Source organism: Nicotiana tabacum, chromosome 8 (assembly GCF_000715075.1).
Source record: "Nicotiana tabacum cultivar K326 chromosome 8, ASM71507v2, whole genome shotgun sequence".
In the NCBI taxonomy this organism is placed as follows: Eukaryota; Viridiplantae; Streptophyta; class Magnoliopsida; order Solanales; family Solanaceae; genus Nicotiana; species Nicotiana tabacum.
In genome coordinates, this window is record NC_134087.1 from 7,921,976 (window position 1) to 7,937,439 (window position 15,464).

The 15,464-nt window shown below is 35.6% G+C and overlaps 1 long non-coding RNA gene across 1 annotated transcript; it reads left to right on the forward strand.

The window, feature by feature from the left end:
• The first annotated feature begins 14,206 nt into the window (after nucleotides 1-14,206).
• LOC107818493 (uncharacterized) lies at nucleotides 14,207-15,464 on the forward strand. Its single transcript, XR_001655425.2, has 2 exons — nucleotides 14,207-14,541; nucleotides 15,046-15,464. It is a non-coding gene; the product is annotated as an uncharacterized LOC107818493 (long non-coding RNA).

Genomic DNA, 15,464 nt, shown 5'->3' on the forward strand with positions numbered 1-15,464 from the left:
TTAACTCCACTTACTACATGTAGTTATCTTTTCCTCCTATCTTTTTAATATTAATGCAAGAACGTAGACTCTGTACTACTTGAAGTGTATGTCACTTTCATTATAAATATTGATTAATCAAATATCAATTGACCACTGCTCTGAGATGTCTAGGCATTTTCCTTTGGCAGCAAATAATATTACTACCACGTTCATAAATTTTATTGTAGCGTTAATGGAGGTTGAGTTACGAGCAAATTTCAGCCAACTACGATATCTACATGCAAATATCAAGACTTATACGTTAAATGTCTACTTCCCGTTACAAATAAGAAAAGGAGTATGACTACTTCCAGATACGAATATATAACTATATAAGTCAAAGAGTTAAATCACATTAGGATGAGTAGCTGCAAAAGTCATCGTTTGTGGAAAAATGCTGGTGGTCCATTCAGGCTTCGTGCACCATCTATTGATTGGAAAATCACAGGGCGACATCAAAAGCGTCGTAGCATGGTAAAATGATTACAAGAGCAGAGTATTAAGATATGAGATATCTATTAGTCTATTACAAATTGTGAGAACTCCAAAATAGTTGAACCAAAGTTAGGATCATGAATCATAATCTTAGACTACTTAGTATAGACAACTGCTTTTTGAACACCAAGGGAAACCAGCTTCAATCTTCCATTTTTCCTTATTTTTATCAGAAATCTCCTACCTCCTTCTTATACTATTATATCTTCTTCTTCATCAAGCATCGTCGGACATGAAACTCTATCAATGCTTGAACTCGAACCTAAAAAAAGTATAATAGTATAAGAAAGTGAATACTACTATTAACATAGTAAGTCATTAAAAAAGTTACTTACCATTTATCTCGTTCCATAACCAAGTGCGAGCACACATCAAAGCCTCCAAAGTAGTAGGATGAAGTCTACTACGATGCAGGATAATCAATCTCCCACTAGTGCTAAAGGCCGATTCTGAAGCAACGGTAGAGTCAGGAATGGCTAAAAGGTCACGAGCTATCTTTTGCAAAGTAGGAAATTTTAATCCGTTTGTCTTCCTCCAGCTTAAACTGTCAAGTGATGCCGTACGAGGTAGCACACCTTCTTCTAAATATAACTCCAAATCCGATCTTGGGTCCACATTCGCGCTACTCGAAGCTACAAACCTATCAAAACTAGACAGTCGATCACCCTCAACAACACTAGCAACTTCATTAGAACTAGATGCTTGAAATGACTCATGTGAAGCAACCACTCTACTCGTATACTCTTGAAAGAGATCAAAATAATGGTTTTGAACTTCTTGAATTTTATGTAAAGCTTCTTCACCATAAATCTGTTGCGGAAGCCAAATGTATATAGTGTGAATAAGTCACAACTACTATACCAAAAATTATGACAGCCACCAAATAATAAATAAGACAATAAAGCAACAATAAAAGGAACACCAGAATTTACGAGGTTCGGCTAATTTTGCCTACTCCTCGGACACAACCAATATTTTATTCCACTCCAAAAATACAAGTGAAATAATACTAAAGAGAGAAGATACAAATGTCTTAAACAGATGAGAAGGCAAATGAGAGGTGTGTATAAATCCTAAACATTAGGCCTTCTTTTATAGGGGGAAAATCCCCCCAAACTCAAGAGTCCACCGATGTGGGATAAAGAATTTGCCAAACTTCAACAAATCTCCACCTTGACAAAATTCCACATCTTCAATTTTATCTCAATAACAAATTTCAAATTTTTGATTGTGTCTAAATCTTCAATCTTCAGTGTTCAACAATGTTGATCAAATCCAAACAATGTTGAAACTTGATCGCAGTCACCACCTTTGTTAGCATATCAGCAGGATTCTCCGTAGTATGAATTTTCTTCACCGTGACTCCTCCTTCTTCTATGATTTCTCGTACGAAATGATACCGAACATCAATATGCTTCGTCCTTGCATGATAAACTTGGTTCTTCGCTAATTGAATAGCACTTTGCCTATCACAAAAAATTGTGATACCCTTTTGTTCAACACCAAGCTCCTTTAGCAATCCTTGAAGCCAAATTGCCTCCTTCACACCCTCTGTAATAGCCATGTACTCTGCCTCTATTGTAGACAAAGCAACTGTTGACTAAAAAGTAGACTTCCAACTAACTGGTGCCTTTGCAAAAGTAAACACATAACCAGTAGTTGAAATTCGTTTGTCCAGATCACCCGCAAAATCTGAGTTACAATATCCAACTACAGACTGATTGTCTTCCTGCTCAAAAACTAACCCAACATCTACAGTATTGTGAATATATCGTAGAATCCACTTCACAGCTTGCCAATGCTCCTTTCTTGGATTATGCATATATCTGCTAATAACTCCAACAGCTTGTGAAATGTCAGGTCTCGTACAGACCATTGCATACATCAAGCTACCAACAACATTTGCATATGGTACCCTTGACATATACTCCTGTTCAGCTTCATCATTTGGCGACATAGTAGTACTTAGCTTAAAATGGGGAGCAAGTGGAGTACTAACTGGCTTAGTCTTTTTATCTATGCCAAAACGTTGCAGTACTCTTTTCAAATATTCTTTCTGAGATAAACAGAGTTTCTTTGAACGTCTATCTCTTATTATCTCCATGCCAAGAATTTTCGTTGCCTCACCCAGATCCTTCATCTCGAACTCCTTCTTCAGTTGAATCTTCAACTTATCAATTTCTTCCGAATTCTTGGAAGCTATCAACATATCATCAACATATAGGAGAAGATATACAAAGGAACCATATTTAAGCTTGTGCAAATACACACAATGATCGTATTTGCTTCTCTTGTACCCTTGCCGCAACATAAACTCGTCAAATCGCTTGTACCATTGTCTAGAAGATTGTTTCAATCTGTACAACGATTTTTCAAGTTTGCACACCATATTTTCTTTTCCAGCAACTTTGAATCCTTCTGGCTGAGTCATGTAGATTTCCTCCTCCAAGTTTCCATGTAAAAACGCAGTTTTTACATCCATCTGAACTAGTTCCAAATCCAATTGTGCTACCAAAGCTAACATAATTCTAATAGAGGAATATTTTACAACTGGAGAAAACACTTCATTGTAATCAATTCCCTCCTTTTGAGCATATCCTTTAGCCACCAATCTTGCTTTGTAGCGAACATCTACTTGGTTAGGAAATCCTTCTTTCTTTGCAAATATCCATTTGCACTCAATTGCTTTCTTTCCCTTCGGGAGATTGACCAATCTCCATGTATGATTCTGATGAAGGGACTGTATTTCATCATTCATGGCAATCCTCCACTTATCTTCTTCTGAACTTTGGACAGCGTCTTTATAAGTGGTAGGAACATCATCAACTACAATTGAGGTTGTACAAGCAACCGTCTCTATGAGACGAACAAGTTTCGTTATTGTTCTTTTTGGCCTGCTGGTTGCTATTGATTCAAGTTGTTGTTGAGGTTCCTGAGTTGGAATCTCCTCTACTGGCTCTCCTTCCAGAGGGTAATCTTCATCTGTTTCCTCCTCTGCTTCTTGTGTAGGAAAAATAAATTTTCCCTCAAACTCCACCTGCTTAGAAGCACCTTCATTTTGTTTGGTATCTTCTGTTACCTTATTTACCATAGCAGATTCATCAAAGGTAACATCCCTACTGAATATTACTTTCTTTGTCATAGGACACCATAAGCGATATCCTTTGACTCCAGAAGTAATTCCCATAAAAATAGCCTTCTTTGCCCTTGGATCCAATTTTGACTCTGTCACATGATAATATGCAGTTGAGCCAAACACGTGCAAAGAGTCATAATCTACAGTAGGCTTTCCATACCATTTTTCAAATGGTGTCTTGCCATCAATAGCAGCAGATGGTAGACGATTAATGAGGTGGCATGCATATGTAATTGCCTCAGCCCAAAATTCTTTGCCCAAACCAACATTGGACAACATACACCGTACCTTCTCCAGCAAGGTCCGGTTCATACGTTCTGCCACTCCATTCTGTTGTGGTGTATGTCTAACAGTGAAGTGTCGGACGATGCCATCATTTTCACAGACCTTATTGAAATGATCATTTTTGTATTCACCTCCATTGTCTGTGCGAATACACTTGATCCTCCTGCCTGTTTGATTCTCCACCATCGTCTTCTATTTGAGAAAAATTCCCAGCACTTTATCTTTGCTTTTCATTGTATACACCCACACTCTTCGGGAAAAATTATCAATAAAGGTTACAAAATAGTGCTTCCTACCCAATGAAGGTGTTTTAGAAGGACCCCAAACATCAGAGTGTACATAATCCAAAATGCCTTTAGTATTATGGATCGCTGTACCAAATTTAACCCTTGTCTGTTTCCCTTTGGCACAATGCTCACAAAACTCCAAGTTGCAAGTCTTTACTCCTTTTAACAATCCTTGATCTGATAGAGTTTTCAAGGATTTTCCTCCAGCATGTCCCAAGCGCATGTGCCATAACTTGGTTGCTTCTGCCTCTTTGTCGTCACTGGATGTCACTGTCGCTGTCCCAATAACTGTACTGCCACGATAGCGGTACATATTATTATTCTTCCGATTAGCCTTCATTACCACTAGTGCACCGGAGCATACTCTCATCACTCCATTTTCTGCAATGATTTTGAACCCTTTTGATTCTAGGGCTCCAACAGAGATGAGATTCTTCTTCAAATCCGGTACAAATCGAACATCTGTTAATGTTCTGATCATTCCATCATGGTTCCTTAATCGTATTGAACCAATGCCATATGAGGTAAGAGGGTTGTTATCCACTGTGTGGATGACTCCATATTCTCTTTCTTGAAATTCCACAAACCAATCCCTGTTGGGACACATATGATAGCTACAAGCCGAGTCCATCAACTATATGTCTGATGATGTTGATGACTCTGTTGTAACTAATGAGAAGTCTGAATCATCACAATCAGCTATATTTGAATCCATAATGGCCTTTCCATTGTTATGTTTGGCCTTATTCTTCAACTTCAGACAGTCTTTCTTCCAGTGCCCTTTTTCTCGACAAAAGGCACATTCATCTTTGCTGGGTCTGGATCTTGACTTGGATCTTCCCTTCTTTGTCCTCGTTTGATTTTGAGGACGACTCCTCACAAACAGTGCTTCTCCTTCTCCGCCCTTCTATTTTTCTCGCTTTCTTTATTCATAGCTGTACAAAGTCGAACAAACTTCTCTGAGAGAAACTTCGTCATTTCCATGGAGTAGAGTAGTTTCAAGGTGCTCGTACTCATCAGGAAGTGACGCCAACAACATCAAGGCCAAGTCACCATCATCATAAGTTGTATCCATATTTTGCAAATCTATGACCAACTTATTGAAACTGGTGATATGTTCATTTATCGTGGTACCAAGAACATAGGTGAAGTGAAACAGTCTCTTCTTCATGTACAATTTATTTTGACTATTTTTCTTCAAAAATTTATCCTCCAGTGCTTTCCATAATTTACTTGCAAAAGTTTCCTTTGTGTATGGATATTTCTGCTCTCTAGCAAGGAAGGATCGAATGGTACTGCAAACAACACGGTTGATAATTTTCCAATCTTCTTCTCCAATAACATCTGGTCTCTTTTCTTCAATGACAAGATCTAGCCCTTGTTGAAAAAAGACATCTAGAATCTCGCCTTGCCACATTCCAAAATGCCCGGACCTGTCAAAAATTTCTACCGCAAATTTCGCATTTGACACAATTCTTGCCATAAGCGAAGATGCCAATGATGACGTATTGTTGACACTTGATATAGATTCTTCTTGTTTATTGTCTCCCATATTTGACACAAATATTATTTAATAGCTGACGACACAAATCAAGATTATTTCCTTTCTGATGTAGAAGATCAGACTAAGCTGCAACCACAGAGCATACTCAGACAGAACCTTGACTCAGTTACCAAGATAAATCTTTTCTGATGTAAGATCAGACTATGCTGCAACCATAGAGCATACTTAGACAGTATCTTAGCTCTGATACCAATTGTTGCGGAAGTCAAATGTATATAGTGTGAATAAGTCACAACTACTATACCAAAAATTATGACAGCCACCAAATAATAAATAATACAATAAAGCAACAATAAAAGGAACACCAGAATTTACGAGGTTCGGCTAATTTTGCCTACTCCTCGGACACAACCAATATTTTATTCCACTTCAAAAATACAAGTGAAATAATACTAAAGAGAGAAGATACAAATGCCTTAAACAGATGAGAAGGCAAATGAGAGGTGTGTTTAAATCCTAAATATTAGGCCTTCTTTTATAGGGAGAAAATCCCCCCCAAACTCAAGAGCCCACCGATGTGGGACAAAGAATTTGCCAAACTTCAACAAATCTCCACCTTGGCAAAATTCCACATCTTCAATTTTCTCTCAATAACAAATTTCAAATTTTTGATTGTGTCTAAATCTTCAATCTTCAGTGTTCAACAATGTTGATCAAATCCAAACAATGTTGAAACTTGATCGCAGTCACCACCTTTGTCAGCATATCAGCAGGATTCTCCGTAGTATGAATTTTCTTCACCGTGACTCCTCCTTCTTCTATGATTTATCGTATGAAATGATACCGAACATCAATATGCTTCGTCCTTGAATGATAAACTTGGTTCTTCGCTAATTGAATAGCACTTTGACTATCACAAAAAATTGTGATACCTTTTTATAAGGCAATCATACTCCAACTTTTTAGTACAAGGAATATGTAGCAACCGTGCAGCTTCTTCGAACCTTTTAATTCTACATGAAGATGCTATCCAGTATAAGACACTGTTACGCACATTACTAATATCATCTTCTATTACCTTTAGTCCTTCTTGCACAATCAAATTTAAGATGTGTGCGGCACATCGCACATGCAACATTCAACCCATCAACAATAAATCCCTCTTACAAAGTTTCTCATCTAACAAGGTTTTCATCGTATCATTGTTTGTACTACAATTATCAACTGTAATTGTTGATATTCTTCTTTCAAGATTCCACTCTAATAAGCAATTAAGCAACACACTATACAAAGTATCCTTATCATGTGGAGCAGGAACATAAATAAATCTACGAATATGGTTTTGAAGCCTCCATGAATCATCAATAAAATGTGTCGTAATAGCCATGAACCCTTTTTTTGTATTGTTTGAAGTCCACATATCAATTGTGATTGCAATTTTACTTGTGAGTTTTTCCAACAACTTAGAAGTTTTTGATTTCAAATTGTCAAAAATCTTTAAAATATCATTGTGGAGAAATCCTTTGAGAAATTAGGGCGTTTTTGAATTGGGTTTAGCCTTTTAGGTTTTAGTTTTGAGGAGAGAGTATCGTTTTAGGTTTTCAAAAATTTTTAATCCAAACCCGTAACCCGCCCCACCCCGCAGTATGTTTTTTAAAAAAAATAGAACCCGCCCCACCCTTGCAAATGTTGTAACGCGCCCCGCCCCGTGGCCATTGAAACCCACCCCGCCCCGACCCACTGCCATCCCTACTTGTGGAACCACAAACCTTCAAAGAGAATGTAAATGATGCTAGATGGATTGAAGCTATGAAGCGGAAAATCAAGGCATTAGAGGAAAACAAAACATGGGAAGTAGTGAATCTACCTACTAGGAAGACTACTATAGGATCAAAGTGGGTATACAAAATCAAGTTCAAGGCAAATAGGGAAGTAGAGATATTTAAGGCAAGGTTAGTATCAAAAGGGTATACTCAAAGAGAAGGGTTAGATTATCATGAGATCTTCTCCCCTGTGGCAAAAATGGTCACATTAAGATCTGTTATAGCATTAACAGCCTCAAAAGGTTGGGAGTTATTTTAGATGGATGTGTATAATATTTTTTTTGCAAGGAGACTTGTATGAAGAAGTCTATATGCAATTGCCAGAGGGATTTAGAAGCCAGGGGGAGAGGAAAGAGTACAAACTTATCAAGTCATTATATGGGCTTAAACAAGCCTCTAGGTAGTGGAACATTAAGTTGACTGAGGCTTTGACATATGCAGGTTTTGTCTAGAGCAACCATGACTACTCTCTATTTACCATGAAGAGAGGTGGAGACATTGTGATTATTCTGTTACGTGGATGATTTGCTCATAATAGGGAGCAATTGTCAGTTGATAGATACAACCAAGAAAATTCTGCAATAAAAATCTAAAGTGAAGGATCTAGGTGAATTGAAATATCTTTTTTTCCGGATAGAGATCATGAGGTCTAAGGCTGGTGTACTACTGAATCAAAGGAAATAGGCAAAATACATAAACCGCTCTTTTAAGTTGTCCTCAACGGTCAGACAAACACCTCAACTGGCCCTTTTACCATTTTAACACTTCAAGTAGCTATCAAATGTATCAAGTAAGTACCCGGCCTAGTCAGCCCATCTTGCGTGTGACACACAGTCTGAAACGCACGTTGCCTACCAATTTTTTTTGTTTTTAGAATTAATTTGATGTGCGCCCCAAAATTCCAACATCTTCTTCCAATCATTACAGAATCAGTTGGCCATTATCGCCGCCTTCGCCACCACCGGGGCTGTCAAACCCACATTAGCAAAACAAAAATTTTCATCAGATTAAAGCCAATCATTAACCAAAAAATTGTTAAACTCATAATTCATAATGGAATCTTAGAAGAATTACTTCATCCGTCCATTTTAGAAACATTTGAAATCCGGTTGCTTGAATCAAAAAATCAAACTATACACCAATTCAAGAAAAATTTAGACTACTCTACAAAGTATAATAATTGAAAACCCAAGTTCTGAATCAAAGAAACAAGAGAGAGATAGAGAAGGCTAAAGACAAAAAGGTTGAGAGATACAGGTTGCCGGAGCTGCCGAGCTTATGTCAGAAAGGTTGGGATGAAATTGATTAGTTGTACAATAAGAAAAAATTGGGATGAAAGAAAGGGGAAGTCAGAAGGGATGAAGAAGAATATGTGTGTATGGTTTGGGGGGGGGAGGGGAAGAAGATGATGAATGGAGGGGTAGTCTCACGTTAGGTTAATAGGAATTTTTTTTTTTGCTTTAAACATGTTTATTTGTTGTTAATTGCATTTATAAGATTTTTATGTACAATTTATAGGTGTCATTTTCTTATTAGTTAATTTGACAAGTCATCGGAGAGTGTGACTTACATATATGGCATGTTGGACTCGGGTGTTCATGAGGCTTATTTTTTACGGACTACAAGTGCCAAAATGATATAAGGGTCAGTTGATGTGCTTGTCTGATCGTTGAAGACAACTTAAATGGGCAGTTTATGTATTTCGCCAAGGAAATATGTCTTAGAATTGATCTCAGAGATGGGACTAAGTGGAGTAAAAACTGCAGCTACACCTCTGGAGACAAACAAAAGGTTCACAACGGTAGAATACAATAAAATAATGAAGACATAGAGTGATAAACCATCGACAGATGTATGTGCTTATCAGAGGCTAATGGGAAAGTTATTGTATGTGATAATAATAAAGCCTGACATTAGCTACACTGTTAAGACCTTAAGCCAATTCATGCAACGCACAAAGCTTTCACACTAGGAGGCTGCTATTAGAGTAGTGCGATACTTGAAGGGAGCACCAGGGTAGGCATTCTTTTGAGATCAGGACCAGCTCAAGAACTGACTTGTTGGTGTGACTCCGACTGGGCAGTGTGCCCTAATACTGGAAGGTCGGTAACTGGATATGTGATTAATTTGGAGACTCCTTGATATATTGGAAATCTAAAAAACAACAGACTGTCTCGAGGAGTTCTGCAAAAGCTGAATACAGGAGCATGGCGTCTAGTGTGGCAGAAATCACTTGGTTGTTGGGTCTATTTCAAGAGCTAGGAGTGCCAATTTTACAACCTGTGACAGTCCTCAGTGATAACAAGGTTGCCCTACAAATCGCAACAGATCCTATTTTTCATGAATGCACGAAACATATAGAGATCGATTGTCATTTTATTAGAGATAAGATTAAAGTTGTAATCATCAAAACTCAATTCGTGCGTACAAAGGATCAACAGGCTGATCTCTTAACTTAGGCTCTGAGTAGTCCTCAACATGTGTATTTGATGGTCAAGCTAGGAGTGTTCAACGTGTTACACCCTCCAGCTTGAGGGAGAGTATTGTCATATGTGAAGTTGACTGTGTATATATGGATGTCCAGCTCATATCCAGCTATACAAGAGTCAGTTGTAATTTACAGTTAGTTGGTTATTAGTACTGTTAATGCACATGTTAGTTTGTTAAGATGACATATGTATATAAATAAACAGATGCACAATAATAATAGTGATCATTTCCTTTCTCAAAAAATATTTTTCTTCTCTCTAGAAATTTCCGCCATTGTTACTAACTGTGAAGCAAGCTTCACACAACGTACTCTTTGGGAATCAAGAATTTTGCCTAGAAACCAAAGAAATGTTTTGTAGTGTTATGGCTGATCTCTTGCAGTTGCACAAATTTATACTTTAAAGATGCGAATATATGAAATTAATTCTGCGGCATCACGATTGGAAGAGAATTAGTGGCTTTCTCGTTTTGATGCAAGAAAAGCAAGTGATACAGCAAGTTGTTCCGGCTGTTTGCTTTGTTTTCTTATTTTTTTCTGGCTGTTGTTACTTTTTCATTTACCGTAATTTTTTTTTTGTCATAACTGTTATGTATTTTTTTGCTTTATTGAGCCAAGAGTCTTCCGAAAATAACCTCTCTATCTTCGTAAAATAAGGGTAAAGTCTGTATATATACTAACTTCCCCAAGCCTCACTTGTGAGAATACACTTGATATATTGTTGTAATAGCAAGTGCTACAGGGTATTTCCAGAGATTAATGAATGTACATGGCCCCGATTGTTTCCTTTGGAAACAACTTATATATATCTTGAGCTGAATTAAATTAACGAATTATGAGTAAGGTCATAATTTGGATCTCAGAATTATAACGAACTAACCTTTCTTTGCAAAAGAAAACCTCTCTAATAAAACTATTTTCTCTTGTCATAAAACTCTGTACCATTCCCACAACTTACACAGCTAGTCCTTGTAATCATTGGCATAGCCAAATGCATGATTAAAAATTGGTGGGTTTAAAATGAGTACGGTGTTATTATATCAATATATTTTATATATATACACACACATAATTCGAACCGAAGTAATTGTTTACCCGTAAAATACACATATAAATTTTCCAGGAAATTCGTGTCCTTTACAATGATAACCAAGCTCGCTATTTATAGATATGTATAGGGAAGGAGGTCCTAGGATCGTGCCCTCCTTTAATATCAATTATGAGGGTCATTGATGAAGATGTAACGGTAGACATAAATGCCAAATTCTCTATAACGGACCGTTGCTGTTAATTCTGCAAAATATTCCTTATTAAATGCTACCGGGCGCAAGGCATTTAACACACTTTTATGAATATCCCTTCCGGCGACAAACAAAATATCTGCGTTCGGTCTTTGGCCATCCTCATCATAGGTTTCACGTGTCCTTCCTTTAGATGACCACGTGCCATATCATATTTTGTATAGATTTTATCCTATACAGTAACCAATCCATAGAACTTATCCTGGATTTGCCTTTCGCAATATGCGCTTAAGGCATCCAACATCAACAGTTTCATTATCTTCGTTTATTTAAAAAAAAAACATATAGATTTTTTTTTTATAAAAAAAAACGACAGCGGGAATGAGAATTTAGAGTAATTTCATTAATTATACTCTCGAGACTTTCTTTTTCTAATTTTTATTGCAATTAATGATCTATGCATCTGGCTATAGTCACCTAATTTAAGTAGTTTCAGCTGCCATAAATAAAGGCGAAAAGCGCAAACTTGAACATATGAGAACCTGTTTGCAACAATGTTCTAATGAATTAATGATGTCTGTTCACCCCAACTTGGATAGAGAAATCATATATATATATATATATATATATATATATATCATATAAGTTTATTTTTCTTTGTTAGTTTTTATGAGTTTCATGAAACTGTATACTCTGGTTTATTCGATATTGGAACTACTAATCAAGTGTTATATTTTTCATGAAGTACAATAATATCAAACAACCAACATCTAATGATTGTGCTGTATTTTATAACACTATTATATTTATACAATTTTGTGTTTAAATTCATAGATGAAAGGACTAACAATTTAGAATCAAATAAACAAAGGAGATAAAGGATATATGTACGTGTAATCATGATTTATATAATCAATTAATTATTTCATCAACTATCTCTATCACAAATAATTTCTACTTCTGTGTAGGTATACACCACGAAACTGACGATAATCTACTACCCATCCTAAAGAAGGCATATATTGATCAAAGTTTTATAACTTTTACAAAATATTTCTCTCATTCGACAATAACTTTTTGATATGTATGCGACTGTAAAATTAATGATGGAGATTACAGTTTTTTTTTCAAAAAAAAAAATTAAAATGTGAAATATTTGCAACCACAACCAACACTTGAATAATATATTGTTGCCATATAAATAGAAAAATTACGGTCAAATTAAGTACTTGATACATTATAGGAATTGCATAATTGAAGTCGTTCGAATGTTACTTTTGAAGTCCATTTGATAGCAATTTTTCAATATGATGTGCCTTGCAATGATAATAAATATCGGTGGAATAGGCTCACTATTTATCAATTTGAGAGCTTGTATTTGCTCTCTTCACCTTTTATGCAATTTATCACACAGTTATTATAATTTTTTTTAAATATTTATATTAATTAGCATAGGTCCGAGAACTAATATAAAAGATAAGTGTGACAAAAGAGTAAGAGAACGAAGATAACAACCAAAATCAAATTAAATAATCTTCTCTCTTTTCTTACTAATGCCGTAATGCGGTAGTTGATTATAATGGTACTGCGAGGAAAACTGTGATATATTTAGAGCTTCGCTCTAGGTCTAGAGTAGAGTTATACACCAAGATCACATTGCTGATCGCTCTAATATTCGTATTTTCATAATGTTATAGGCTGATTTATCATATTATATATATATATATATATATATATATATATATATATATATATATTATATTCTTTATTAATAAAAAAAATCGACAATAATTAATAATACGGTTGGTAGAATTATCTAATAATTTCTGCGGGCTGTGGCCTGTGCATGCGCTATTCTAAATATTGAGGTTTGGTGTGCTAAAAGCGGGTAAATATATAATCTATAAAGAATTTTAAAGTACATTTATTAGTCTAAGAGACACATACATTATTACGGTGCGAACATCTACGACATGAATTAGCTGCATAACTGTGTAACTCTTGTATATCTCTTAATTTATACACTAATAGAGTAATTGATTTTAAAATTACCAGGGCATTTTAACTTGTTATAGCTAGTTATTTTATTTTATTTTCTTTAATGAGTTATTCAATCAATGTATACAATACACAAGTTAAACTCCTTTTAGTTTGGTTATGTCTCTTCTAGTATTCACATAATTACTATTAGGGGTGACAAACATGCGGGTCGGATATGAGCGGGGTCAAAACGTGTAAGTTAAAAAATGAATAATCCGACCCGACCCATATTTGAGACGGATGAAAAATGGGTTTATCCGGCGAATAATATGGATATCCATATTATCCATGACTTCTTAAATATGATCACTTATTAGAGAATTCCTAGTCTTCCAAACTTGAGTAACTCCAATTTGAGTCTTTACAAATGTAAAAATTAAACACATTAGTTATCCATTGGTTATACATTTGGTTAACCATTTTCTAAGTGGATAATATAGGTGGATAACTATTTTCTTTTAACTATTTTGCCACCTCTAATTACTACCAATGTTATTCTACAGTTGTCCAATTTAGAAATGTAATTCTTTTAAAAAGAAATTGCATATCGTTGGATCAACAAGAGAAGTTTTGATAAGTTGTCTTCAACAAGTAAAGCAAATTATATTAGTGGTCTAATTTCATGTAATCAGCATATGATTGAATATTATATGCTCACAATATTCTGTTTTTTTTTTTTAAAAAGAATGTTAAGAAAACGTACAGATCAAGTTGATCGACGCTTGAACAGCAAGGCAAAGGCAAGAATTTTGTTAAGGTGGCCTGCCTTGTAAAATAAGTATATTTCTTGCCAAATAAAATCAATTGCCCGACATAAATTTTTCTCTGCATATTAGGCTCTAGGCCAGTCTGCTATTAATGCATGACACGTGGAAGGGATCTTATTGTCGATATCACCAAAGTAAACGCCCTAAGTTTTTTCACCATAGTATTTACTTGGACTAGAAAAACCACTCTTCAGCTAGCTAGCTCTTTGTTTCACTTGTTTTTCTCGATATCAGTTGCTTCCCTTTTGGCAGATTCACGTTAATCAACTTGTCACATGCAACAAACTACGTTTAAGTTTCACTTTTACCAAGATTAGTTGGCTGTGTCTTTTACTATAAACCCAATCAAAACCCCCATTTCGCCCCACAAGGCACTTACCTTCGATCAGTTTTGAACAACTCTTTTTTTTTTACCCTGAGAGCTTCCTGTATGAGTTTTTATATGCCAATAATGGTATGCTATTCTTCTTCTCCGATCCTTATTCTTCTTGAAGATTAATTAGTCTTAATTCTATGTGATGTTTCCGTTGTCTGAAGTACTGCGGCCACATAGTGCTGATATATATATATATATATATATATATATATATATATATATATATTATATCTCGAACAAATGTCCTTAGCGAAATTTCTAACTTCGCACCGGTCTGGAGTTGGGGTTTTTGTTTTGAGTTAACTCTTATACAGTGAAACAACAACAACGACCCAGTGAAATCCCACTAGTGTGGTCTGGAAAGGGTAGTGTGTACGCAGACCTTACCCTTACCCCGAAGGAGAAGAAAGACTATTTTCGAAAGACCCTCGACTCAATAAGACAAAAAGAATTTTATGCTACTTAATTAATATTTAAAATTATTAAAATACATCGATAGTGTGAATTTTTTTATTTTCATTTTTTTAAAGCTTTATATGTTTGTTTGCTTTTATTTTTAACTAGAAAATTGTTGTATTGCAGTGTGTCACGGCAATGATGTTTGGGTCAGTAGCAAGAACGATGAGTGCATTGATGGTTCAGCCAGCTTCCACCTTAACAACATTGTTGTACTACAGTGATCTCCTCCCCAGCAACCTGAATTTGGACCGGTTGGTTCGTAGGGACTTAGTTGATGGTGGAAACTATATTTTTCATTTTCTCATCCACTTTTTGAGATGTTTTTGGTAGTCATTTTCATATAACTAATTTCATTTCTAGCCTTTTCTTTTTTCTGGTATGTCTTTCTCTTTGTTTTGAGACCTTCAGTTCGGTGTAAGATGATTGAAAATAAAATTATATCGTCTCTCGGAACTCTATACATATTGTTCTTGAATGGAAATTCTCCAATAGTGGAGTACTCCTCCTCTATAGTATTAATGGAAATTTCATGGTTCGAAGGA